The 27408-nt window shown below is 40.5% G+C and overlaps 1 pseudogene across 4 annotated transcripts; it reads left to right on the forward strand.

Moving 5' to 3' along the window:
• The first annotated feature begins 4528 nt into the window (after positions 1-4528).
• LOC147254191 (protein TUNAR pseudogene) lies at positions 4529-21984 on the forward strand (annotated as a pseudogene). Of its 4 annotated transcripts, none has more exons than XR_015118127.1 (4): positions 4529-4628; positions 5145-7243; positions 14054-14113; positions 17752-21984. The product of XR_015118127.1 is annotated as a protein TUNAR pseudogene, transcript variant X3 (transcript). The 4 variants fall into 4 exon arrangements; XR_015118125.1 differs by lacking the exon at positions 14054-14113 and having other exon boundaries at positions 5145-6594; positions 6688-7243; XR_015118126.1 differs by lacking the exon at positions 14054-14113 and having other exon boundaries at positions 5145-6368; positions 6688-7243.
• Positions 21985-27408: the final 5424 nt, after the last annotated feature.

The raw sequence follows: 27408 nt of genomic DNA on the forward strand, positions 1-27408 counted from the left end.
CGTGCTGTCTAACATTGCCAATGATAAATGTTGTGAAAAATATGTTTTAAGACACTGATTTGGAAAGTTAAAACTGATGTTTAACTTATAGATCTCACAGATTTATGAACCCCAGTAACGTCTGGCAAGAAAAAAGTTATCAAGGCAGTGAAACTGATCTGCATTTACTTTATCACATCTGGGAGTTTTCTGTTTTTTTGTTTTGGATTACTGTCTTTCAGTCAGACAGCTTCCTCTATCTTTATTGATTGTTTTGTGCTTGTTTTTCTCAGTTACTCTTACTGAGTGCCCTTCAGCCAAAAGCTTGTTATCAAAATGTGGTTGTAGTTGGCCACAGCTGTTCATGATGTTCTACACTGAAGCCTCAGGAGAGACATTTCAAACACATTCCGGCTGCAGCAGCAGCAGCTACAGCCTGAGGAAGGAGCTTTAGATTGCATTCATACGTATACACTCAAGCAGCTTCTGGAGTGTAAAATCTACTCAAGTCTTCCTTACCCTACCAGTAACCAATACAAACATTTCTTTCACCCTTCAAATATCATTTAAAGTCATCATTTATTTTCAAGAAACTGTCAGTTTTTTAAGCATCAACTTTTCTGTAACCAACTTTTTTTTTTATAAACACAAAGTGATGGAAGGGGAGCTACAAGTCTTTATTTTAGTAAGCTTTTTCTGTTTATTTAAACCTAAGTACATCATGGGACATTAGAGGGTAGAGTTACTGGTCCGATTGCCAGCATGCCGAAGATCAGGTTCAGAGTATCCTTGAGTAAGGCTCTGACCGGCCAGCATCCACCCTCAGTGCATGAGAGTGTGTGAACGAGGCAACACTGTAAAGAGCTTTGAGTATTGCTAAGGTAGAGACGGTGTTGTTACTGAGTTTATATTGCATCGGTGTAAATGCAAGTAAAATAACATGAACCCGCCAACCTGCAGTCCCATAAATTAACACATGAGAGTGCTATAACACCATGGTATTTTCCTGCAACTATATTTACAGTCCAGTCACTCTGATGGATGTTGACCTAGATATATGTTGAGGAAATTGTGTAGTAATATTTATAGGAACAAAAATGATCATTCTTCTTCTGATTTTTCTTTATATATTTGATAAAGATTTTATGATGAAACGTATGTCTCTAAAATAGCTTCCACGTATAGTTTGCTTCAGCAAGTGTGTATACCCACCTATGTAGTATTATGTTTACATCACAACGTTGACTCACTTCTGGGTGGGGGGAATTTCTGTTTATGTCTTAAGAATGCAGAGATACAGTAGAAGTGGGAGAAATGGTGCTAAATGATTGTTCAAGTATGACAATAATCTTTGTCAGCAGACGCTTTTAACTGTGACATTAACACCCTCTAACAGTCATGAACACTGATCCCATTTCAGTGATGCCACAAACCATGCTCTTGGTTTACTTCTGTGTTTCACATGCCTGATAAGAAATATTTGATCTTACAATTTGGTTTAACTTAAAGTTCATCATGAAAAACACACAAGAGTTCCTGAAACAAAACACAATAAAGGAGAGAGGGTGATGGAAGTGGAAGGACTAAACAGAAACTAAACTAAGTAGCCTATGGTTGCATAAGGGTTTTTGGTGTATGCAGAAAAACCTGCAAGCATGCAGTGTGCGCATGAATACACACACACACACACACACACACACACACACACACACACACACACACACACACACACACAGACTTTTGCCTTGTGTCTCTGCCCTCCCTCTCTCACTGTCTTTGTATTTCTGCCTTAACGACTCCATTCCTTCTCTCCCTGTGTTTGTCTGCTTCATCAGAATTGTCTCTCTTAGCAGAGACACACTTGGATTTCAATTTTCGAGAAAAGCGGAGAAAGACATACGCCAGAAATCATGATTACAGCTTGACACACATATCTGTATTTTACATGGAAATGGTCCCCCCTCTATTTACAGACCGTAATGCAGCCAAGGATCTTTGGAATTATTAAGAAATGCAATTAGTGAGTATTGTGTCAAGTAAAAAACACAAACTGCACTGTGAAAGGGAAGGAAATACAACTAATAGTTAAAGCATCATTACACTGTATAGCTTTAATGAGCAGCCGCAGCTTCTGCTAGTACACGCGGTAAATACATGATGCTGTCACAGCGCTAAAGAAACAGGACAGAGAGGAACAGACACATCCATCATGATTATGATTCTCATTAAGAAGACCATTGATCTGGACCAACAGCAGTTGTGTTCATGTTAAATACAGTCACTAATGACAAATATCACGCAGGAAGGTGATAAATAGCAGGGGCGTTATTTTCACATTTCACTCAAACATCTTTCTTTTCACCTCTGCAATGATTTCTACATTAAGAATTCAGAGCTAACATCAAATAGGTGAAAGTCGCAGTACAAGTCAGTTCAAGTTAAAGCAAGAGCAGGAGTGCAGAACCCAGAGGAGGAATGAAATCACTGAAATTACATGTTAGTTAAGTTAAATGCTGCATAGTGCTGCATTCAAACTATAAGAGAGAATAGCATCATTATCAGCATCGATACCAATATCAGTTCCAATATGTCAAAACCTAGTAGTGACACCACAAAATTTGGAATGAGCTAAGTATGTCTGACTGCTCCCAGATTTCCAAGCATCAATACTAATATGATCATCTTACCCTACACATACGTCTGTCTGCTCTGCTGTTGTCTGTCTGCTGTTCTGACCCTCAGTCTGTTCGAGTACGAGCATGAGAAATTCACAAGAGAGATAACCATAGTGTCTGCTCTGCTCCTCATGTGATGCATGCATGTGTACTTTTGGTTTGTTATCACTACCTGACATGTGGGCTCCTTTGTGGGGTTAAAGAGACACCATAATGTTCACATGTCTGTCCAGCTACAAAGTCTTAAGTCAAATCTCAAAATGACATCAGACATCCAACATCAGTTGATGCATCTAAAATGTATGCGGGAGCATTAAGTTGAAATTAAACATTAGATTTCCTTATAACCTATACATTTTGACTTCTGGGATCAACAAGAAGTAATACAAGCAGGGACAAGCAGAGTAGGTACTTCAAAGGCATATTGCACTTTTTGGGTGAAGCAATGTTTTTGTTAAACTAAACGAATCTGTAAACTGGTTTTAACCCAAGACACCTACAGTATGTGGAAAAGGGGCAACAATGAACAGTTGAGGGGGGGGTCTCTATTGATTTGCCAGTTGTTTCTATGTGCTGTCTCACACGAAGACACAAAGAAAGAAAGCAGGAAACAAATAGGAGCCAGGACCAGCTCAGAGTACTTCCTCCTAAGCTGTGAACCTGTGTACTTTAATTAGAAGCTCAGTTAGCAGGATAACGACTGAACCAGATGGATGTAAAAATGTAAGATAAAATTAATGTTTTTTTGCATGATTTAATGAAAAATTAAGACTCATGCATGATACCAGTTTATTTTTGTGTTTTCACAGAAAGTCAGATGTAAAATTGAAAATAATAACTACATGCACACATCCATCATGCACATACACACACGTGCGCGTGCACACACACACGCACACACACATCTGGCTGGCTGCACAGATGGTGGTACTGGGTGATGCTAGGGGCCAAAAGGACAACTCTGACCAGCTACACACACACACACACACACACACGATCACTAACATGCACACACTCACATAGACACACACAAACACACACACACACACACACACACACACACACCGTAGGTCCATGTAGACATACACCACTCTTTTACGATCACACAAACCAAATGGGGCTGATGTTTCAATTTCTATGTTCAATGATTAAGTCAGTGTTTGGCAAACAGAATTTTAATTTAAAATGAGAGCACTGTTCTCCCAGCATGTCAAGTGTATGAGTGTGTGTGCATCTATGTGTGTGTTTGGCTGCGGTCATATGAACGTGTGCTGTCTCCAGTCTGTTTAACGATTTACAGCTGAGGTCTCCCACTGCAGGAAAACCTCTTTCATTATCAATGCCTTTAGTGTGGCATGTTTCGTGTGTGTATGTGGAATGTGAATGATGCCCAGGTGCATAACAAAAACCTTGCAGCATGTTCATTACTAGGCAGTGATTTTGTTTTTGTCAGCCAGATGGAGGGAGTGCAAGGACCTGTGTGTGTTTTCTACTTGTGCATGGAAGAAAATGTGAATATATTGTGTGTATATAATAGATGTGGAAAGGTTATGAATAGTGTTCACATGTCATGGGAGGTTTATACTCGCTGAGCGTGTCCACTCTCTTCTGGAAGCTTCCTTTTGCAGAGGGAGAGGATGAAATAAGCAAGTCAAAGAAGGAAAAAGTACAAGGAGGTGATGGAATATAAGCAGGGGAGACAAAAACAGAGGGTTTGAGCAAAAGAGTGCGAAGGAGGATATGAGATGAGAGGGGGACAGAAGGACAAATATAGAGAGAGCGGGAGTGGAGGGGGTTAGAGGGAGGGAGGGAAATGGGGAAAAAGAATGGGAGAGACAGACGGAGGAGGAGGAGGAGGGATGCTGCATTTTAGTGATAGAGCAGACTGAGGCTGCAGGAACAGACAGAGGAATAGAGGAGGGAATCGATGAGGTAGAAATAAAGAGAAGCAGGGCATTCAGGATTCCCACTCAGGTAAAAAAATATTCAATGACTTCATCAAATATTGAAAGAGTGTATGCTGATCATTTTGAATAATTAGGGAGAGAGAGGGGCCTTTTCTTGACAGGTGACAGATGTATCAATGATTTCCTGGACATTTTAAGAGCAGTCAACCTGTCCAGCCATTCACCCACCCATCCGTAAATCCATGTACCCCCATCTCTCTCTCTCTATCTATTCATCATCCATCCACTCATCCATCCATCCATCCATCACTCATCCTTTTCTCTGATGTTGGCCAGCAAGCTCCTCCTCTTGCTTCAATCCATATCCATCTTACAACCATCTCTCCATTCCACACACACACACACACACACACACAGGCTTTTCTCTACAACCTCCCCCTCTTTATCCTCCCTCTGTCCTTTCCTCCCTGCCTCCATATCTCCTCTGCTGTCACTTCCACATACCCAGAGGGCATCTTTTTTTAATTCATCCCCACATCCTCCTTCTCAAATCCATCTTGATTCTCTCTCTTTGTGCTTTCAGGAAACATTTACAGCCTCCCCAGAGACTGTGGCAAACATGTGAAACAGGGGAAGTGGCTGCAGGAGGAGCAAACTTGTATCACTGACCAAACAAGAGGAGAGAAGCCACCTGTAATCCAACTAGAGCAGCGATGTAACTTCAGCAAGTCTCAGCAGGATGCAGAGGCGTCATTCAGGCTACTGGGACACGGAGAAAATACTGAACAGATTCTGATGAGTTGTTAAAGAGAGAAAGGAGGACTATTTGCAAGCTTCTGGAAGAAAAAGGGAGGAGAGAGCAGTATGACTCAGAGCACAGCAGCTAGACTGTGTGTTCTGTATGCAAGAGGGGAGGTAGAGGGAGACAGAGGAGCAATGAGAGAGGCGTAGGAATAGAAACCGAGAGGACGGACCAGGAGTGAGCAGTCATTAGACAGAGGAAGGACAGGATGAGGGCAGAAGCTGCACTGAGAGTGACTGAGTAAGATATAGGCCAAGTGAATCAGCCTGCTAGAGGGACAAGAAGGCGAAAAGAGGGTGAATTTAGAAAGTGGAGGGTGTAGTAGTTGAGGGAAGGTTGCTGCAGGGTGGACACACAACTGCAAAGGACAGAAGGACAGGCTAAATGAAAAGTACAGCTACAGGGCAGAAAGTCCTGAGTGACTATGTCTCGCTATGGGTGAAGAACATGACTGAGTTCCGTGAAGTTTATCCATAGAAAATGAATTAGGGAGGCTAAAAAAGAGCGGATCAGACAACATGACAGAGTGACAAATCAGGCCATATCAGAGCAAAATCCAAGCAAGAACTAGAGAAGACAGAATGAGCAGAGAACAAAAAAAAAACAGCAGATGAGAGAACATGTCAGCCTATGTGCACAACGGCGGGGAAACTTTAACTATGACAGCAACACAGCAAGAGATTCCTGTTAAATATTGATGCTGACAGGCCACTCTGGAAAGAACTCGCTGCCTCCACCACAGAGGGGACACAGAAAGAATCAACACCACTGTTTCTTCACTGGATTGGATTTTACACCAGAATAAGCTGGTGATGTGTCAAAGAATGTTGAGTTAAGACAAAGACCTACAAAGTAGCAGCAACTGCTTCCTGGATGTGTTTGGCCAGGCGTGCATTTTTTTGGGAGAACGGGATGGACGGAACAGCTGGACCTGTATCTTGTGAGAAACGAAGGACCAGATCAACATTTGTGAGATCTCTTCAGGACTAGAGGATCTACTGTGAGGTGCATATCATTGCTGGATAAAAAAGAAAAGAAAAGCAGTACTGTTTCTGTTTTGTTCTAGATTGATTGGAACTTCTTTTTTTTTTCCTGGAAATGGCCTCATTACCAAAGATTTGGCCAGATACGGATTGCTGTCAAGGCTTGAAGAAATCTAAGAACTAAACTTATTTTTTTGTGTGTGTGTCCATCAACACGAAGGAGCCTTGTATACTTTTCTAGTAAATCGGTAAATCATGATGGATGACTGTCGGGCTCTATGGGTCTTTATGTCATCAAGGAATTAAGTTAAAGGCTTCTTTCTCTTTGATCTGACATGCAGATCTGTCAAAACGCCATGGTGATAAAGCAGGAAGGCGCAGTGACACAGTCTCCATCCAGCTGCGGATAGACCAGCTTGGTGTTTATGTGTGTGGTGTGTGTGTATGTGTGTGTGTTTGTGTGAGAGTGTGTGTGTGTGTCTGTGTATATGTGTGGCGGTGCATGGGTGTAGGGACTGTCGAGGAGCCCTCTGCTGTATTTGTGCATATGCTTGTGTGGATGGGGGTGTAGATTTGTGTATGTCAGCCAAGCTTTGAACCCAGCTGAGCATATTTTCAAAGCATCGCCTGGAGCTCCGTGTGTGTGTGTGTGTGTGTGTGTGTGTGTGTGTGTGTGTGTGTGTGTGTGTGTGTGTGTGTGTGTGTGTGTGAGGCGCCTGGATTCCCCCCACCAGCGACAGAGCTGGACCTGAACAGCAGTGGTGAGAGGGGGGACAGGGAGGGGGCCGAGGAGGAGAGGAAGAAGGTGAAAGAATCAAGTAGGACGAACCTGACAGCATGCTTGGATAAAGAGAAGAAAGACAGGAGTTTCTGGCTGCCCCTCTGGTGCAATGTGTGGTGAGTACACGTTTCTGTAGTGCACTTTCATGGTGTGCCAGTTTCAGTGTGTGTATCTATGTGTAAATAATACATCCATTAATGAGCATCATCGTCCCTCAGGAGGTTAGTCAAAGTCAAAGGTGAACGGTCAATTAGAGGACTCTGGGGTATTATGGTAGTAACACAAGTCATGTGATTTCTAATAGCTCACATGACATGGTGGTCCAGTAGGTCACATTGTGTTTCCATGATCTGATTCATACAATTTCATATCCAGAATCAATTACACAAACCAAGATGGTTAAAAAAAAAATAAAAAAAAATTGATCATCATTGTTTCTGGTATTCAAGGTTTTCCCACTCACCTGATTACACATCATTACTCATAGATTCTCAAGAAAGCTGAGTATGCTCAATAAATTATCTTAAATTTATATATCAGGCACATCAGGTCCATCAGATCCATAGATATCACACCTGCACTGAAGAAGCAATCTTTGTTCATCACTGTTTTTTTTCTGAGCAGATATTTTTCTTGAAAAGGCAGGTAAATACAGGTATCAATAAACTAACTAAGCAGCCATTCATGCTGTTTCACGTCAAAATGGCTGCTGTGAATAAGTAAAATAGTATGTATTAAAAATTATGTTAAAGAAGTATAAAAATCAATGAAATGCACTTTATCTCTAAACTGAAGCAGATAAATCAAAAACAACAACAAAAAAATACATTTTTATTCCTTTTAGTTTCTGTTAACTGGTCTGCTCTGGCTTGTCATACATTTATTGTCAAAGAAAATTCTATTTCATTCAGAGCTTGATACATGGGATCAGACTGGTTCATTTTATAAAGCAGAATTCCCCAAAGTATTAAATGTAATTAATATTATAGTTATTGTATAAAAAAGACGTGTTTTGTATGTATGGAAGTGTGCAATGCTGTGTACCAGAAAAAAGACCAGAGTTGTCAACTGTCATATTGTGCAGAGGAACAGTCCCAAAGTGAGCCAATCTATCTTGCCTTGGTCCACTGACTTTTCATTACATTTATGTTGACAATTTCTTCAACTGTTCTTGATGATGCAACATTTTAGTTCTTGAACTGTGACGGGTTGGGCTACAACTGGAAACCAGGCACTGGTTACACACACGCACACACACACACACACACACACACACACACACACACACACACACACACACACACACACACACACACACACACACACACACCATACAAGTTTTCCTCCTATGCTGTAATGCATACACATACAGTCAGTCTGTCTTTCCTCTTCAGTTCTTCCTCTCATGCCCCCTCACATTATAAACACTTAAACACAAACACACACACACACACAAACAAGGGGGAAGCAGGGCTGTGGCTGAGGAGAAGTGACAGTCCCTTCATGGCCGCTGGCATTGTATTCTAGCAGCGCTGGCCAGTCAAGCTCATAATGAGGATGTGGAACATTCTAGTGTCATACAACTCCGGTTCCCACACCACTCTGTATTAAAATATACGTGCATTTTTGATTGTGTGTCTTAGTAAAAGAAAAAGAAAAACTAAATACTGCCTTATTCTGGCAGCAGGAATACTTTGAGGTATGGCCAATACGATCTATCTTGATGTGCTTCTGTGTCTGTGTGTCATTGATCTCCGCACAGACTGGACAGTGTGCACTGTTGCAAACACAAAAGCTGTAAAAGCATTGATCTGATGACTTTCTGTGTAGTCAATAACACTGCCAATCAATTACACCAATCAGTGCCTACACTCCCACCTTTTGCTGATTACTGTTGAAAATACAGCTGACAGACATGGCGGATCTGAATGTGTTTATATTTTATTTGACATTTCTGTCTCAAATATATACGTAAAGAAGGTTAAGACATCTGGTACAGCAAGATAAAGTAACATTAGCTATATTTTCCATTGAGACACTATTTTTTTGTTGAATTAATGTGACACGAATCTCAGTAGCACAGTACAAAAGATAGCCAACTATAGGATAGATCTCTTGGATATTTCTAACACTGACAAGCAAGGACGATATGCAACAAAGATCTCGAGCTGGAATCAAACCTGGGACATTACGCGGTCAGCAATCCCTTGACCAACAGAACATCCCAAGACTGATTGCACATTACAAGAAAGAGCAGCGTTTGTTGAAAGTATATGATGTGCTTATCAAGACAAAGAGGTGATCTTCATTAAAAAAAATGTCAAGATTTAAGAGGGAGGTTCTCAGAGTACGTGAGGGCATTTGTTTTTAGAAAGGGCAAATGGCTCGTTACCATCTCCATTAAGTGCTGATAGAATAAGGTGGGTACACCTGATAATAGTAAGACTGGAACATATACACCATAAGACTTCAAACACAGCTTATGCAGAGTGCTGCAGGAATCAGATATTTTTGTAGGCCAACTCTGAGTTTAGCATTGCTTTTGGTTCCCTCATCCAAAAGCCAATTAGATTGTTACCCTGGATTTTCATACATTGTAAAAAATGAGCTCTGTGTCAAACAGAAGTGTTTCTGCAATCATTACATGTACAATGGCCATGTTTTTCAATGAACAAACTACACCACAGAAGCATAAATTCAACATCACAACTAGCTTTCCTCTGTAAAAGTAATTTTGCAACTTACACCTTAGCAAAACTGCACATCAGTGACATTTTTGTGATAACCCAGGATTTTGTTTTAAGTCATCTCAAGTAATGAAAACTTTTTCAAACCATCCATCTATCCCTCCATTTTCTACCGCTTATCCTGTTAAGAGTCGGGGGGAGGGGGGCTGGAGCCTTCGGGTGAGAGGCGGGGTTCACCCTGGACGGGTCGCGGGTCCATCACAGGGCCAACACATACAGACAGAGAACATTCACACTCACAGTCACACCTACGGTCAATTTAGAGTATCCAGTTAGCCTAGTCCCCTCTTGAGGGTCTAAGGGCAGAGGATGTTGTTATGATGCCATGTGAAGCCCTTTGAGACAAACTGTGTGTGAAAACGGGCTCTACAAATAAAATTGCCTTGCCTTGATGTCTTTGGACTGTGGGAGGAAGCTGGAGTACCAGAGAGAACCTGCACAGGGACAGAGAGAACATGCAGACTCCACACAGAAAGATAACGTGCTCGAGCGGGGGCTCGAACCAAGAACCTTCTTGCTGTGAGGCGACAGTGCTGACCACTGCACCACTGTGCCCCCCCCCCTTTCAAACCTAACAAGAAAAAGATGTCCTTTGAAGGGACATTAACTTTACTTTCATTGTATGTAAATACCATTTAGTTATTTGTTTGTTCGTTGCAAGCTGACCCCAACCTGACTGACACATGAGCGGATGACAGATACACACAAGGGAGTATTGCAACTAGGTCACAATCCTGAAGGTGAAATTGCTTGGGTGTTTTAAATGATACTGAGGTGTAAAAGAGGATCAAACAAGCATATCTATATCATTATCTTTCTGTCTATCTATATGTATATACTGTATATTTTTTGCTTTTGTACATGATTCATTTTTATCTATTCTGCACTGTCAATCAAACAGAATTGGTTATGTGATTTGTGAAATTAGCTAAATGGGAAGAAAATTAACAAAATACGGAACATGTATCAGTTTGACAAGTGTTATCAAGTTGAGGATCAAGTTTTCACATTCTGCATCCTGTATCTTAAGAGCTTAGGAAGTGATTGTGACCTCAGACTCCTAATGCATGCTGCACTGCAGATGGACTGTCCATAGGGAATTCTTATCACACCCTTTATAAATTAATCTGACAGTGCAATAAACAGAGCAGCTACCCGCACCAATTATGATGAATATTATGCATGAATTTCACAGGGCACATCACCTTGCATTGCTTATTCAGTGGGATAACCGTTGGTGAATCCCCCAATGCTCCATTTGTCGGGCACTTCTCAGTGTCCTCACATACACGCTTAAAAAGAAAATTTGCCATTTGAAATACTGGTGACAGAGGCATGAATCTTCCAACTATAAAAGTAAGAAATCTCCGTCTACCTGCAATGCAACAGTCATTCATGTGATTGACACCAAACCTAGTGTGTGCATTACCGGAGCCTCAAGGAAGAGCAGAGATCGAAAGCAGGATCCTGGATTTTGAGATGACAACCTGAGTTTTTGAAAAGGCAGACAGAGATGACAGACAGGTTTCTGAAAACCCCTCAGAACCCCTGTGACCAAATTAGAGGTTATAGTCACTGTCAGGCAGATTGTCAGGGGGGTTTTATGATGGACACCCAACCCATGATAGGCATAATATCTTAAATTTGTGCAGGTCATTTACTTGAAATGATTAAAACAAAGATTCAGCTCTAGCCTAAAATCAGACAAAATTGATTTGACTTTATGCATTTTGGTTAACTTCCTCAGTCCTCCTCTTGAATCAATTTCTATAGAGGGGAGGGGGGTTAAATTTTTCGCTACCTATTTGAAAGTAACTGGTGTGTATCCCCCAAAAATCAAACATGAATGTTGAGGTCTTAAGAGATTCTTAAGACAGCGAAGTAAAAAGATGTAATAATGGCAGATGGAAATTGACATACTACTCAGTGAGGAATGAGGTTTGCTCAGAATGTTTGCTGCAGCTTGATAAAGACTTTAGTCCCAACCTTGGTCCTGATTGGCTAATCTTCTATGGTGCTCATCAAATCGATCATCTTTCAACTGAGGAACTGCTGTTTCATGAGAAGATGCCAGATGAATTCTGAACAGAGCTGGCAGATTGAAAGGTCTGAACCCTGGCAAATTCATTTGAAATAAAAATGCCTCTAACGGCTTCCTAGCATGCTGCAATTAATGACAAAAGACGCCAAAATCGTGTTTCACATTATTATCATTTAGTAGGTCAAAAATGTCATAAGCTAATTTAGCAGCTGATTCTGCCTCTTCCTCCATCTGCTACTCTATTTTATTAACATTAATGTGATGGAACAGAAGATGTCTGGATGGCTAAAATAGAATATGGATGTACTCAAATATTAATTTGAATAGACTAAATGCTTGAGCTGCAGCAGTTCATTAAGATATGTTCTTGAGGGAAGGAAGAAACTAGAAGTGCGTGTGTGTGAGTGTGAGTGTGTGTGTGTGTGTGTGTGTGTTTTCTTGGAAAACAATCTAATTTATGTGGCGCAGCATGGTCTACATATGTGTGATAAATCATGCTTGTTGTTTATTTGCTGCTGGGCCTGTCAGGTAGTGCACCCCGCCTTTCGCATGTATGGAACATACACGTGATTAACACATTGAAATAATAACGCCTAGAGGAATTCAAACATAAACATCATACAGCCTCCTGTCCACATGAGCATCCTTTTCAGATCAGTGTCAAATATAGATATAACAAAGGAAGGGATTATACAGAGTTTTTTTGTTTATGATAGTCACAGCAAGTATAGTGCATTTTTGCTGCCTATGTTACTGTGGCTCATGAACTCATGGAAATATTTACACAAAATTATTAAATGGGAGCGGCGGCACAGTGTTGCAGTGGTCAGCACTGTCGCCTCACAGCAAGAAGGTCCCGGGTTCCAAGTCCCGGCTCGGGAATGGAACCTTTCTGTGTGGAGTCTCCATGTTCTCCCTGTGCCTGTGTGGGTTCTCTCTGGTACTCCAGCTTCCTCCCACAGTCCAAAGACATCAAGAGGGGACGAGGCTGATTGATACTCTAAATTGACCGTAGGTGTGACTGTGAGTGTGAATGGTTGTTTGTGTATGTATTAGCCCTGCAATGGACTGGGGACCAGTCCAGGGTGAACCCCGCCTCACGCCGGAAAGCTGCTGGGATAGGCTCCAGCCCCACCCCCTCGCGACCCTTCACAGGATAAAAATGGATGGATTAAATGGGAGACTCCAACAAGTGGCCAGCTGTTTTTCTTCCTCAAAGTTCCAGGGAATGGAGATGAACCCTCTCTCTCGTTAGGGGTAGTTTAGCCCACCAGCGTACTATTCACTGTGTTTATTCACATTAGTTTAACCAGATTTAAAACACAACACACTTATTAGGAATCACATGTTGTAGTTTTCCCTCAATAATGGCAAAATGACTGGATGTTCAAAAATCTCCATAGGAACAGATTTTTTCTTTTGTTCTGCTTTTACTCCTTTTCTCTGTGTTGTCTTCATTTTAAGTGATATTATATTTATTTTTTATCAGTGTGCTTTACTGCCATGAGTTTTGAGGTGCGCCCTGCATCCCCTCTAATTGGGTTGGAAATAATTACATTACACTGTTGAATGGCTAAGCTGCTTCAGAAGATGCTATGTCCCTGTCCTCCTACATATACTGTACACACAGACACACACATCCCTGGTCTGCTTGAACAGCTGCTGAAGATTATAATGTTTACCCAGTACACTGACAAAAGACACAGAAAACAAAGCAAAAAGAGAGTAAAGTAGCGTAAAAGAGGATAAGGCAACAGGAGAGGAGGAAATTTTGATTAAACCTTTTCTGGCGTTAACATCTTTTTAAATGCTGTTTGTTTAAAGATTTGCAAGGATATACGAAGAGGGAAAGGCACAAAATACTTGAGAATCAAATGTGAAGCTACTAGGGAAACCATTATATTTCCTGCCTGCAACACTGGAGAGTCCAGAAGTATAAAATCTTCCAGAACCGATGCGTATGATAGAGGGAAGAAGTTGGAGACTGCAGCCCGTCACCTTATCTGTCCCTTAGGAAAATCTACACTAGCTTGTTGGACCTTGTTCCACAATTTCTCAAATGTGGGTTCTAAATCTTCTCTCAAACACAAGATTACCTGAAAAACTCATTCAGATTCATTAAAACTTGTTTCCTGCAGGGAAATAACTTTGTCAAGTAATGAAGAGGGATACAGTGACGGAGAGGGTCAAGTCAACCTGTGAGATGAATATTTATTATTTTCTTCATTAACCTTGACTGACATAAGCACACTGCTGTAGCTGGACGTCCCAGTTAGCCTGCATGGTAAAATCAAATATATCTGAGCCATGTCGAAGTTTTAAGTTCAACTTTTAAAGTGCTTGTCAGAGCCATACTGACGCAGCTTAAATCATCGTTTCTCCATTGATAAGTTGTCATGAGCCAGCTCCTTTATGCTTTGTTCCTCATCTGCATATATGTCAATTCCTGCAGGGATGATGTGGTCGCTATGGCAGCCAGCAATCAGCTGGTCTCTTGGATAAGCACAAGTGTGAAGCTGTTGTACAAATCAATTCAGCAAAAAAATGTAAAACCACATTGAAAACAAAGCACAATTCACTCTCTACTAGCTCATTTAGAAAGAGGACGCAACTTAAATAGGTTACTCACGGTAAAAATTTAAACAAGTATGATGCAGAAGGAAACTCAAATGCAAAGGTGCATGTTTATTAATACGAGGCAATTGTGGATGCAACATGACGGCTCCATGGAAGAGGATCTGCGCCCTAAGGGTTCAACCCAAGCTAATGAAGCTAATGAGCTAAGCAATGACTGTTAGTTTAAGATGATTAAACACAAATGAAAGCTCAGTATTAATCCTTCATAATCACAGAGAGTATGCAATGCAATATAAATAAAAAAGAATGATAAAGATCTGCACACTGTCTCTCCTTTAGATGTATTTTAACTGATGAATGTAGCATTAACATCTACAGGAGCTCCAGTACTCTGACATAATATTTGTACACTCTGCATGATAATCTATTTTTCAATGATTTCATTGGCTGAGGCTACATTACTGACAAAACTGGACAAGATGATTGTTCAGTGGAAATTATGATGGACATGCCAACATGCACGCGCACCCCCCCCCCCCCCACACACACACACACACACACACCCCCTGTGCACCCAGACTATCTTCAAGGATAGCAAATAATTCCCTCATCATCTGACCTCATTCATTTTTAATAGACACCGCTAATGCTTAGTGACAGAAGAAGAGAACAGAGGAAAACACAGAGTTCATACACATGGAATTTATGGAATTTCATTGCATTTTTAGATTGAGTTACCACAATCATACATTAACATTTGGTCTTTTAAAAGGATACACCTTTTCTCACACTTGCTCTTATTTTGTCCACCTGATGAATGTTAGTCCGACGTTAAGCTCTGTTTTTGTTTTCTTTGCTGACTGCTGACAGAACTATCTGGTTCTTTAGCTCTTCAATGCCTCACTATGTTCATCGCTTAGTTTCTGTGTTTGATTGGTGCAGAGGAGCCGAGGAAATGAAATCTTACCTAAGAGGGTGAAAACCAAATAATAACAGCTGAAATTCTTTCCAAAATTTGGAAGCTTAGGAGAAAATTCAAAGGAATACACCAACTTTTTGGGAAATACACTGGAATGCCACCCTATTTGGAGCCAGATTGGGAGATAGATTCTCTCTTCCGTGTGTGCACTCGGGGGCTGACACCCAAAGAGACCAGTTGAGTGCTAGTTACCTTGGCTCAGTATGGTAATGAATGCGCTGTGTAGCATAGTTAGACTGTTTCACCTTGCTTCTTTACATCCATCCATCAATTTTCTTCCACTTGCACTTCTTCGTCCTGTTAAGGGTCGCGGGGGGGGGGGGTGCTGGAGCCTATCTCAGCGGCTTTCAGGCGAGAGGCGGGGTTCACCCTGGATCGCCAGTCCATCACAAGGCCAACACATATAGACAGACAACCTCTCACACTCACAGTCACACCTACGGTCAATTTAGAGTATCAATCAGCCTAGTCCCCATTTGCATGTCTTTGGACTGTGGGAGGAAGCTGGAGTACCAGAGAGAACCCACACAGGAACAGGGAGAACATGCAGACTACACACAGAAAGATCCTGTGCTCGAGCTGGGACTCGAACCCGGAACCTTCCACTAACCACTGCACCACCATGCCAACCCCTACCTTCTTTTATTTCTCCAAAAAAGTTATTTGACTTTATAATACAATTAGCGTTGTGTACTATTTAAGATTCACTATGAAATTTGAAATCGCAAGATATTATAAGTTTAGAATCCCACGCGCAGCTAAAACTTCATTCCTGACTTACTACAGTGATTTTTACAGCACCGCAAAACTTCCTCAACATACTGTATATTTGTTGATGACTTGAGGAGTGACTGCTGCTACTTTCTTTTGGGCAAACTAAGATGAACCTTTTCTACCTTAACCAGAATACACGGAGGAGTACTTAAAAGTTTTGGAAGACAGAGGCATGTTAACACTTCCCACCCGCGTCTATTCATTATGTTAAGCTAACGAGCTGTCATCCAATATCTAAAGTCTCAGCTCCCTAATGCATCGCGGCTGAGACACAAATAGACTTTTAACTTAAAACTTTACTCTTAAACACAAAAGGGCAAGTCCACTGTAAGAATTTTTACAATTAAAACAAAACAATTATTAGACTAAAACATTGAAATATCAATTCTGATATGTTCATATACTCAAAACTGACGGGGCAACCTAAGGTGGACAAGTTAGCTTACCGTTTTTAGGTGATACGTCGTTGTGTTTGTAGTGGAGCTCTGATATACAAACTGTTGTTTGCAAACTTTGCATTCGACTTTTTTTTCTCCATTATCTATTTTCATGAAATGCTGCCACACTGCAGATGTCTTTGACATGGTGGACGAGGACTGACTTTAAATGAAACCGTCAAAATTAAATATACATTCATCAAACCACCAGACACTGGCCTAGTATTCTTCAGTCTGTCTGTCTCTAGCGGCAGCAAAAACAAGGGGGGTGTACAAAGATAGATTGTTATTAGTGAAACAGGGGTGCTTTTGGTACTTTCCTCCTGATGAAATTAACGTGGCAAAAAATCGACCAATCAGAATTTTGGTCGAGCCAGAACGTATCAACTAATAAATCGACCAGTCCTAAAAGTTAGTGTGCTATTTCAACACAGTCATTTGATTCTTATTGTTACTAGTAAAATAACCATTATTCCACCTTTCAGAATAGGGAGGAGAGTGGAAATGTGAAGACACAACCCCGTGAAATTAAAAGAGAGGGCATTGTGTTGGACATTGTCTTGTTGAGTTGCACTTGCCTTGCAGTCAATGAGACAAGTAACGTAAGTAAAAGGAGCTGCAGTAAGGAGATAAAGGGTGAAGAGCAGGGGAGAGAAGAGTGAGATCAAGGAGATGAAGGAGCAAGAAAGCTTTGAAGTACGCTAAACTTTTGGTCCAATTATGGGTCAGACAGCGAACAAAGTCAAAAACTCATTTCATTCTCCACTGCCTTTTAACATTTTACCCTTCTGTGATTAATATTCAATGCCCAAATGCATGGAGGGAAAAGTTTTTAACTGAAAAGATGTGTGTACAAAACTGTCTATGTGCATGTGTGGGTGCATGTGCGTGCGTGCGTGCCTGCATGCATGTGTTTGGGGAAGAGGAGACACATTTTCAGCTACTCAGAAATAATTAACAAGTATTTTTCCTTTCTCTCTCCATTTCCATTTGCCTCTCTCTTCTCTTTAATTTCAACATTGTCCTCCCCTTCACCTCTGAATGTGTCTCCCATCTTTACCATCTCCAGGCGTCGCGCCCTGTGGCGGTGGGGTTCTGTGATGGTAACCATGGTCCCCGGCAGCCGCTATGTCTGCAGCACTCATGCAAGAGAGGAAGACTCCACGAATGATCGGGAGGAGAGAATTTTAGCTGTGTTGGGCATCATTGGCACCATCCTCAATCTTTTAGTAGTCATATTTGTCTACATCTACACCTCAGTCACTTAAGGTTTTCTGCACTGTTGGCATCGCCCCTGTCTTCTCAACTGCCATAATTATCGTTAAGTATTTATATGTGTGGAGGGTTTGATTATTCAGAGTGCTAAGATGTGGGGATCATTGGCAGTGTTCTCCGCTGGATGGTAGCCATATTTATCCACACCTGCCTCACTCTGCAAGCTAAAGACTGCCACGAATCTCAGAGGAGCAGCATGAGAAGTCTTCAAGACAACTGCACATATGACTGTTGCTAGCGTCCAGTCTGAATGTGACTGGGAGGGTGTTAAATTGATCTAATGGGGGCCATATTTGACTGTGCTGCTTTGGAATATCACTCTGTAAAAGTGTCTGCCATTGTTTCATCACTACTCTTTTGGAACTGAAGCGTTTTCACTGCCAGATGAATAGATCCAAATAATGCCACAGCTCCAAGACTGGCCACATTAAACAAATAAGCAGTTAAGAAGAGGTACGCACTGTTAATAACATTAACTGACAACATGGGAGCTAAAAGTGAGCTATAAAGGCCTTTATGCCTATCCTTAATTTCACTTGAAAAGAACATAAATACAGAAATATGAATGGAAAATTGTTCACATGCCCCCAATTATAAGTTTCTGTATTTAATAGCATTATTGAAGAAGTGTTACATGGACCTAATGTGTCCATATCTGAGCACACCAGAGGAGAGATTCCTGGCTGTGCTGGGAGTCATCGGCATCATACTCAACCTCCTACTGCTCATCTTTGTCTACATATACACCTCCATCTGATTAATGCACTTCCTCTTCGTATGTCATATTTTGTGTTCTCGAGCCACCTTTTAACATTGTGCACTGTGATTGCAGGTAGTGTCAAGAAAAGACAGTTTGTTCACTGACTTATTACCAATAGACAAATTTAGATTTGTGCCCTGTACTTTGTGATTTTGATCCAGTGCAGTATGTGCATAATGCGATGTTTACTTGCGCTTGCATTGCCATGATCATGCTTTGACCAAAATAACTGATGTAATGCTGTTTGTTTGTTTTACATGCCTATTGGTGTCAAAATGATAAAATTCCCAAACATGGACCTGGATGATGGTTCAGGCTGCCTGGACGGTTGGTTCCGCAAAGTAATTATCTTTTTTCTGATGCCATGCGTCTTTGATGGGATCTGTAAAACAGGCGCTGAGCATCGTCTGAGTGTGGAACTGAGACAATGTCACACAAATCAAGACAGAAACATGAAGGCACAGAATATTAAGAAAGTAATTGAGCAGAACCAGCTGGAATTGCCTGAAAGGGGTGGACATAAAGCTTCTGTACAAGGCATCAGAATCTGTCTCAAAACTCACCAAGGCACAAAAGACACCCTGGGATTGAGTTACGCCATCTCAGCTGGAGCAGCATGTCACCATGGATATGATTTCAGGTTCAAGCACTGTGCATCTAATGGAGGAGCAATCTTAAATGCTTTTGACAAGCAAGCAGGAAGGACTGGCCTGAATCTGCACTTCATCCTCGTCATTCTCTTCTCCACCAACAAACTCACACCAGAGAAGACATAGTAGTGAGAGGACCCACATGAAGCTCTGCAGCAAATATCATGTAGCACAATACTTTTATATCCGCACACACATACACCTGTGAACTGGGAAGGACATTTCCGTTCACTTCTGGGGTAGACAAAGTGAGACAAGCCCAGAAATAACAGCTTTTTTTCCATATTGAACAACCAGCATATGCTCACTATTGCAATTTCATTTGTTGGCTAGTGAGAATAACTGTTGAGATTTTGATAACCATTGCATTGTATGTTTTCTTGTTATAGTGAGTGTGTATGCTTGTAGTTAAAGTATCAGATTAGCATTAAGTGTTTCTTTTTTTTAAAGCTGGTTTGCAAGCATTTCTTAAACATGCCGAATGGTGAAATAATAACTAGATATTTGTAGTGGCTGCAGTGTAGACGTTCATCTTTGGGCATAGATTTTAAAGTAAGTTTTAAAGTAATTCCACGGCAGTTTCTACATTAATGCTGGATGAACAAGTTTTCACCACTTGCCTGATGGAATCATTAGCTTTTATTGATAGTTATTAGCTATTGCTTTATTGAACAGCAATACAGCAACAGGGGAACTAAATAATGGTACATATTAGATTTACTTGGAATTTATAAGCAACTTTAATGCCTTCTCAACTTAGAAACATTTGTACATCTACATTTTGACATACATAGACACATTACAATAATCTATATTTCTTTATTCCAGAACTCTATAATTCAAACCTTTTCTATTTGGAAGAGGGCACTGATAGAGTGTAATTCTCAGCCAAAAAGAAAACAAAAGAGATTATTCCTGGGAACTCTGCAAATTTTGCAGTGCTAATATGAAGCACCAGAAACATGAGCTTATTGGTGGATTTTACATTGAACTTGTCAAAATAACCACTAAAATATGGGAGAGCAGATTCATAAATAAAAAAATATGTCTGGTATCACAGAGAACATAATGTCAGTGAAACGTTCATGGAGGAGACTTATCGATGGTAAAATTCCAACCCAAACAGACTCCCACTCTGATAAAAACACAACTTGTCACTCACAGTTTGCTGTGTGGTGAAGGATTATTACCTGCATTACAGAGATGTTTAATCATGTTAAAGATGTTTAGCAAAACTGTCAGTGATTTTCACCTATTTTCAGTAATAGAGTGTATGATGTAAGCCTTTATGACTATATATACAAATCCTAGCTTTAAAAATAAAACCCAAATTGTAATAAACAATATTGTTCAAAATTAAAACCAGATCTTAAAGCATCAATCATTCTTTTGGAAGAATGATGGCCAAATGCCAAAATGCTGTGGCTTTCTAAAAATGTCCTCAGTAAACTGGTCCTCAGAAAGATAAGAATGCAAGCACACACACAAGCGACTTGCATCTCTCCTCACGAGTTTAATTTTACACCGTCTCTTTCTTACCACATCAAGAGATCGGAGCATCAGCGTGCTGAGATCGATGTGACTCACATATTTAATTCTGGTCACATCTAGTAGCTGTACAGTGGAGTTGGTTGAGCTAAATCCATTTCAACTGTGCTCCAAAGCGCAGTATGAGCTGCCTCTGGGCTGCCAGACGCCTGCTGTCAAACACTGACAGTCAAAGACACAGCTGAATATACTTGGACATACCTAAAGACTGGAGGAGTATTTTGTACCGCCTTGGAGGAAACATTTTACAACAAACAAAAAACATACACATAGCTCAGGTTTACCCAGATAGGCATAGGCTTTACAAAATACAAATGTTTTAGTATGGAAAGAAGATACATACATTTATTCAGAGTTGTTAATGTATCACACTGGGATATTCCCATGCCAAACACATTAAAATGTATATCTCAGAACACATTCATGAAAACACTGACTCGTGGTATATAAGAACCATCCATATTAATTTTTTGTTCAGGGATTTCTTTTACGTGGGCTTAATAAATCTACCCATCAACATAAAACAGTATCGAACAAAGGCAAGTCATTTTACATACAGTAGAATTTATATTTCATGTTTCTATCTGCTACAGTGTACTGAGGCAGAGAACTAGAGGTTTTGGTGGATATTCTTAATGAAATGGATAGTCTTAAATGGTTAACCCTACAAACAAATTCCACTGATTGTAATGACATGAAAATATCTGCAGATTTGTCCCAAGTGCACTATATTTCTGTAGTCACAAAGCAATGATATTGCATCCTATTATTTTCAGTGGTTACATTTGAATACAGAACAGCATTTCAGCTTTTGATAAGCCCATTTGTCTCCGTGGTACCTGGGATATACGTTCTCTTGTTTTCTCAATGAAGTTTTTAGTAGAGACCAGTTTTAGCATGACAGACTCAATGCCAGGCAGACCAATGAAAGCAGAAAGTCCAGAGGGCAAGTCCAGGCCATCTGCTCTCCCCACAGACATCCAGCCACCTCCTTCTCAATGTGTATACACACACACACACACACACACACACACACACACACACACACACACACACACACACACACACACACACACACACACACACACACAATAAAAGAAAAAAATAAAAGAATAAAAGAATTTAGATGTTTTTTTTTGTTTTATACCGTCGCCTGATTTGTAATTACTAATAGGTTGGGATCATTACTCAGTGCCACAGGAAAAGCATCAGAGCACACCTGGAACTGCACATTTATTGCCCTCGAGCATGAGATGTAAACATAAAAACAAATGCTTATTCTGTGTCTGCATTCAAAGATGTTCATTCTGCGTCTGAGCCTGTCAGCAACTGTATTCTAAACAGGCAAAGCCAAGACGGACTCTCATGTTTTTTCATGGTGCATTAGATGAATTGATTTTTAGCCTGAGAGGGCATATTGGATGCAGCCTCCTTGAGCCTAGAGAGAAAATCATGTAAACAAGGGGATGCTTGAAATATTCTAATTTGATCTCAGTGCTCAATGCAGCAATTCGGAAAATATTTAGGAAAAATATGTCACAGTTTGCATGGCAAGACAAAGTAAGTTTTCCACTTTATATTGAATAGCAAATAACATAATCCTGAAGGTTGAGAAAGAGTCAGTGCCTTTTCCTTGATATTCAAAATCCAAATGATCATCGGAATCATGTTGTTTTAATCCAACTTTTGATGATTCCCAGAAAGCATGTTCAGGTCTGAGAAATGATCTCTTCAACAAATACTGATTTAACCTTAAAAGGTGGTAGCCACTATTTGAATAATCCATGATTGGGGAATCATTATGAGTAATTTCCCCATATTTCAGGTTTGGTATAATAAATAAGAAATTAAATGGTGTCAGAACATGATGATCATGATGAAGCTGAACAGCTGCAAACATCAAAAGTCACCACTGAGCAAATGCTGAGATCTGATGTATCTTCCTGTTTATATAGATATAGAGTGTATCGTTATAGTAATGCCAATAAAACTGAAAAATACCATTTTGGTTGAGTTTTATCCATCTTGATGTACATGTCTCCACAATTTTATGAAGATAAAACAGTTTGCTGAATTATTTTTAACAAAATAATGAATGCATATATTTATTATACTACTGCTCCAATGTAGCATACATGCTTGCATTTTCTGAATACATTTGGATTGGCAGAATGATAGAAAAAACACAAGTAAATAATAAAATAGATGATGGCCACATTCCATTTTGCTGTTTCAGATTCAGGGTGCATTCAGAGTGATTGGCTCACTGCCACATGAATTTCAACAATGATATTATCAGACGTGCAAGTTTACTTTGGGATATTTTGTAATATTATCCCATCTCTACATGTGTTGTATTCACCAGCAGTGTGGTCTCTACAGTCTCAGTAAAGAAAATCAATAATCTTCTTAAGTTGTGATGTTGATGAATTTACTTCCATGTCAAAATAAATAATCATTTTTGCATTTGTCTACCAGCTGCTTTGCATAATGATCTTGAACACAAAATGATACATAACAAAGAAATTAGGGACAGGCATCATCCTTCAGATGCACATATATAATTATCTGCACGTAATTATGTGCACAGCATTTATCATGGTTTACGTATAATGTATGCAAATTGTTACATGATTGTAGATTTGTTGCATCCTCTACCTGCTGTTCCTGCCTTTTTCTTTTCCTACCTTCGGGGCAAGAATAGGATATATTCAGGGAGAATACATTATTTGAACAGGCATGATCCTCAAGCTGAGCAACTATCCTGGCTCCTCAAAATTATGTCAATGATCTTTGAAATGAGTTGGAATAACGACATCAAGGTTAAAAGCTAGTTTAGATGCGGATTAATCGTTTCACTGTTTTTTTTTATCGGTATGGCTCATCTCAGCGCACTTATTCCTTCAGCTCCTCCGAGTGTATTTTGCCTGCTTGTTCTGCTGGCTTGTCAGTGGGCTGCATCTTAATGCACTGTTGTCTTGCACTAGCAGAACGAGAGCGAGGTTATCACCCACAGAGCAGAGCTCTTTTTAAGTTGCATAGCTGCTTTGGAAGACCTGCGCGGTTGTGTGCAGCCATGCTCAGCCAGCCAGATAAACTAACAGTGTGTCCTCAGGCGCCCCATGAGACAGCCAATGACCTGGCTAATATGGGTGACTGCCCTCCACATACACTCACACATAAACAAATGGGTGTGTGCATACACACCAACATACACACCAGCCTTCAGTCTCGAGCATAGACGTGACTACTGCTTAAATCTAGCGCGGCTTCATAATCTAGTCTCACTTTCCTCTTTTCCTGTTTCATCCGCGCTCTCTGTACCACAAACGTTCATGTTTCCTCCCCAGCGCCTTAGTCCATTGTTGCAGAGTTCCTATTTTAGTCTTTAGTTAGTTAGCCAACTCAAGCATGAACCCCATCCCTGGCTCTGAGCCTCAAGCCACTGTCATTGGAACAAGGAAAGATGTTTCATGTAAACAGTAATATAATGTCCTATTTGCCTGTTGAGTGTAACAATGCCCTGAGAAGTTCGCCCAGCCTTGAAGAAAAATACCCACTGAGTCACAGTTGTTGCTCATGTTTACTGTTCTTCCAATCCCAGTTAAATATACAAGCGACTGTGTGGCTGGATGATCATTTACATTAGTTTTACTTTAACAATCTCACATTTGCCACTGGGAGGAGTCAGGGAGTCTATTAGGTTACATGTAAAACAATCGAGGCTAAAGATACTTTCCTCATAAGAAAAAACAAAGAGATGAGTAGAGGTGTGGTAAATACACTGTTTGTGTCTTCTCATTTCCTGCATTCTTCTGGTCATTTCAACTGTGGCCACTTCATTTCATTTGTCACACAGTGCCAGACTTTGGTTGAGATGTGTTTGTTAAACCAACCGTCAAGACTGCTTTTCACCAAGCAATGGAATTAAAATACTTTCAAACAACTATTGTACCCTGATCCTAAGGGAAACTTAGGATTTTTTTTTTTTAAACCTGGGTCACTTTTGGTATTAAACTGGATGATATTGACCATTTTTGAAATTGCTCCAATATGGAGCTGGGGAAGAGCTGCCTGTAGCCCCAGATCAAGCTTGAATATAATTCAACGGGGCAACTGGCTATCGTCAAATCACACCCACCAAAAGTGCAGTTTTTTCCACACTGACAGTCTCAAATTGTTATTGTAATCATCTGACAACATAATTCAGAGGAAAAATTAACATCTGGCTACAGCTCAATCCCGCCATGTTTGTTGTGGTCTGTCTCCAACTCTCGCTCAGGGGGGAAGTCTCGCTCTGGAATCTCCTGAGAGTTGAGCTGCTGATATGGACCCTGCAAAATTGTGAGCTAAATACGGATGCACTGCACCTCGCTACCTTCAGGTCTGCAGTGACGATTTGGACTTGTATGACTACTGCCAGTCTCCGACAAGAATACAAATCCTAAGTTCTTTTTCCTACGGCAAAAGGCTTTTCCAAAAGGGGGGAGACCTTCTGCATTCGTACATTTCTCCTTTCTATTAAGTTTTGTCAACAATTATACTAACAAATTGAGCCTGGCAGTGTGGGAAAAAAGTGTGTGCTGGGTGTAGTTTGCTTATGTCATAGCGTGCTCGGGGCTGTGTCAAGCATTGGTCAAAATGATCTTTTCACAAGGACATCATGGAAACCAATGGCATGTATCTGACTGTCGAAGGTCCCGCTCAGTGGCAGTTGTCAAAAATCTATGCTTTACAATAAGGTAAACATAATAGTTACTAGGGAAAAAATGAGTAATACATGAAGAATTAACTTAATTAGTAATTCCTCATATAAAGATAGCTGAGCATTAGCTAATAATTAGTAAATTTAGATTCATTACCATATATGCTTGCTCCCTCCTCAGTATTACGTGTTACTAAATTAGTTGATCAAAATCCCTAACCTGTGTAAGAGAGGAGGAAAGGCAGCTTAACAGTCGTCAGGAAGCCTGTCATCAAGTGCAACTCTTACTTCATAAAACAAAGGATGGAGAGCATAAATAATAAATCCCCAGATGGCAGGACAGGTCAAACCTGAAGGAAGGAGAGTGTGACAGCAATAAAGCAAAGGTGCCTGCAAGGAGCAAGTGATATTTGATTGGTAGACACCACACCTGGCTTGCATTGTTGGGGAATTTCGCATCAATAGAGAACAAATAAATAAAAGATACAATTCTGAGAGTGAGCACAGTAATTGTAAATCAGACATATCAGGTGTGCACAGATGCTGACTGAATGCAGCAAGAAGAATAAGGGCTGAAACTGCAGCACGAGTGTAGACAGTATCTGAATACAAGTGTACTGTTTTGAACAGGAGCAGAGCAAATCTGCGTGTGAGCTGAGACCGTTTGAGCATGAGAGAAGGGTTTTGAGGGAATCAGGGAGAGAGAGAGAGAGAGAGAGAGAGAGAGAGAGAGAGAGAGAGAGAGAGAGAGAGAGAGAGAGAGAGAGAGAGAGAGAGAGGGCGGTTCAATGATTTCCTTCCACACACACAGCAGCCCACAGACCAGTGGAGAGGGGAGAATAAGAAAAGACCGCTGGCTGAACCACTGGCACGCAGTGTACTTATTTCTCCCCGTCTCTGGAGACTGAAGGAGTGTTGGTATTAAAAGCACTTATATTTCAATTCAAGACAAAGCACAACAGTGCCACCTCTGCAAAATACCCATGTCATACTAAATATAATAAAGACACAATCACCTAAAACAATCGAAAGTCAGCTTACTATCTTATTTCAAGTAATCTTGATAGGTAGGTTTATTTTGTTGCAGTGGCTGATTTTACACCTTTTTCACAGTATCAGGGGAAGACCATTCAGTAGAGCTTGTAACGTTTAGTTTGTGAGTCTTACTTTGGTCTGAGATGCTAATGCTGTGACACGTGGCGGTAAAGATCATGAACCTAATAGGAACTGAACCTTTAAAGAGAGCTGAGGAATATTCCTTCCCCAGACTGTCACAACGAAACGCACGAACAAACAAATGAGAAAGGAATAGAGTTTTGATAAACATACTTATATACATACATATACATATAGACATACTTATATACATGCATACATACATACATATACATACTTATATACATACATACATACATATACATATATACATACTTATATACATACATATATTTCAATTATTTTTGTAGCTTCATTGATTTTTATCAGCATTTAAAGGTTTTCTGTCATTCCAATATCCTCAGTCAAGCAGACCCAAAATCCTGGAGCTCCTGGAGTCAGCAAAGTTATAAGTGGGGGAATACATGGACACACACACACACACACACACACACATACACACACACACACACACACATAGAGAGAGCTAATAGATACCATGGGATGTGAGGAATGCTTCTTTAGCGGAAATGCTGATCTTTTAAATTAGGGTCACCAACTCCCATGTCCCTGAGGTCTCATTATACCCATGTTATCCACGAGAGTCCCTGATCAATCCATTAACTGTGTGGT

This window comes from Aulostomus chinensis, chromosome 10 (genome assembly GCF_037954235.1).
Source record: "Aulostomus chinensis isolate RoL2024-O1b breed Wild chromosome 10, RoL_Achi_v1.0, whole genome shotgun sequence".
Taxonomy (NCBI): Eukaryota; Metazoa; Chordata; class Actinopteri; order Syngnathiformes; family Aulostomidae; genus Aulostomus; species Aulostomus chinensis.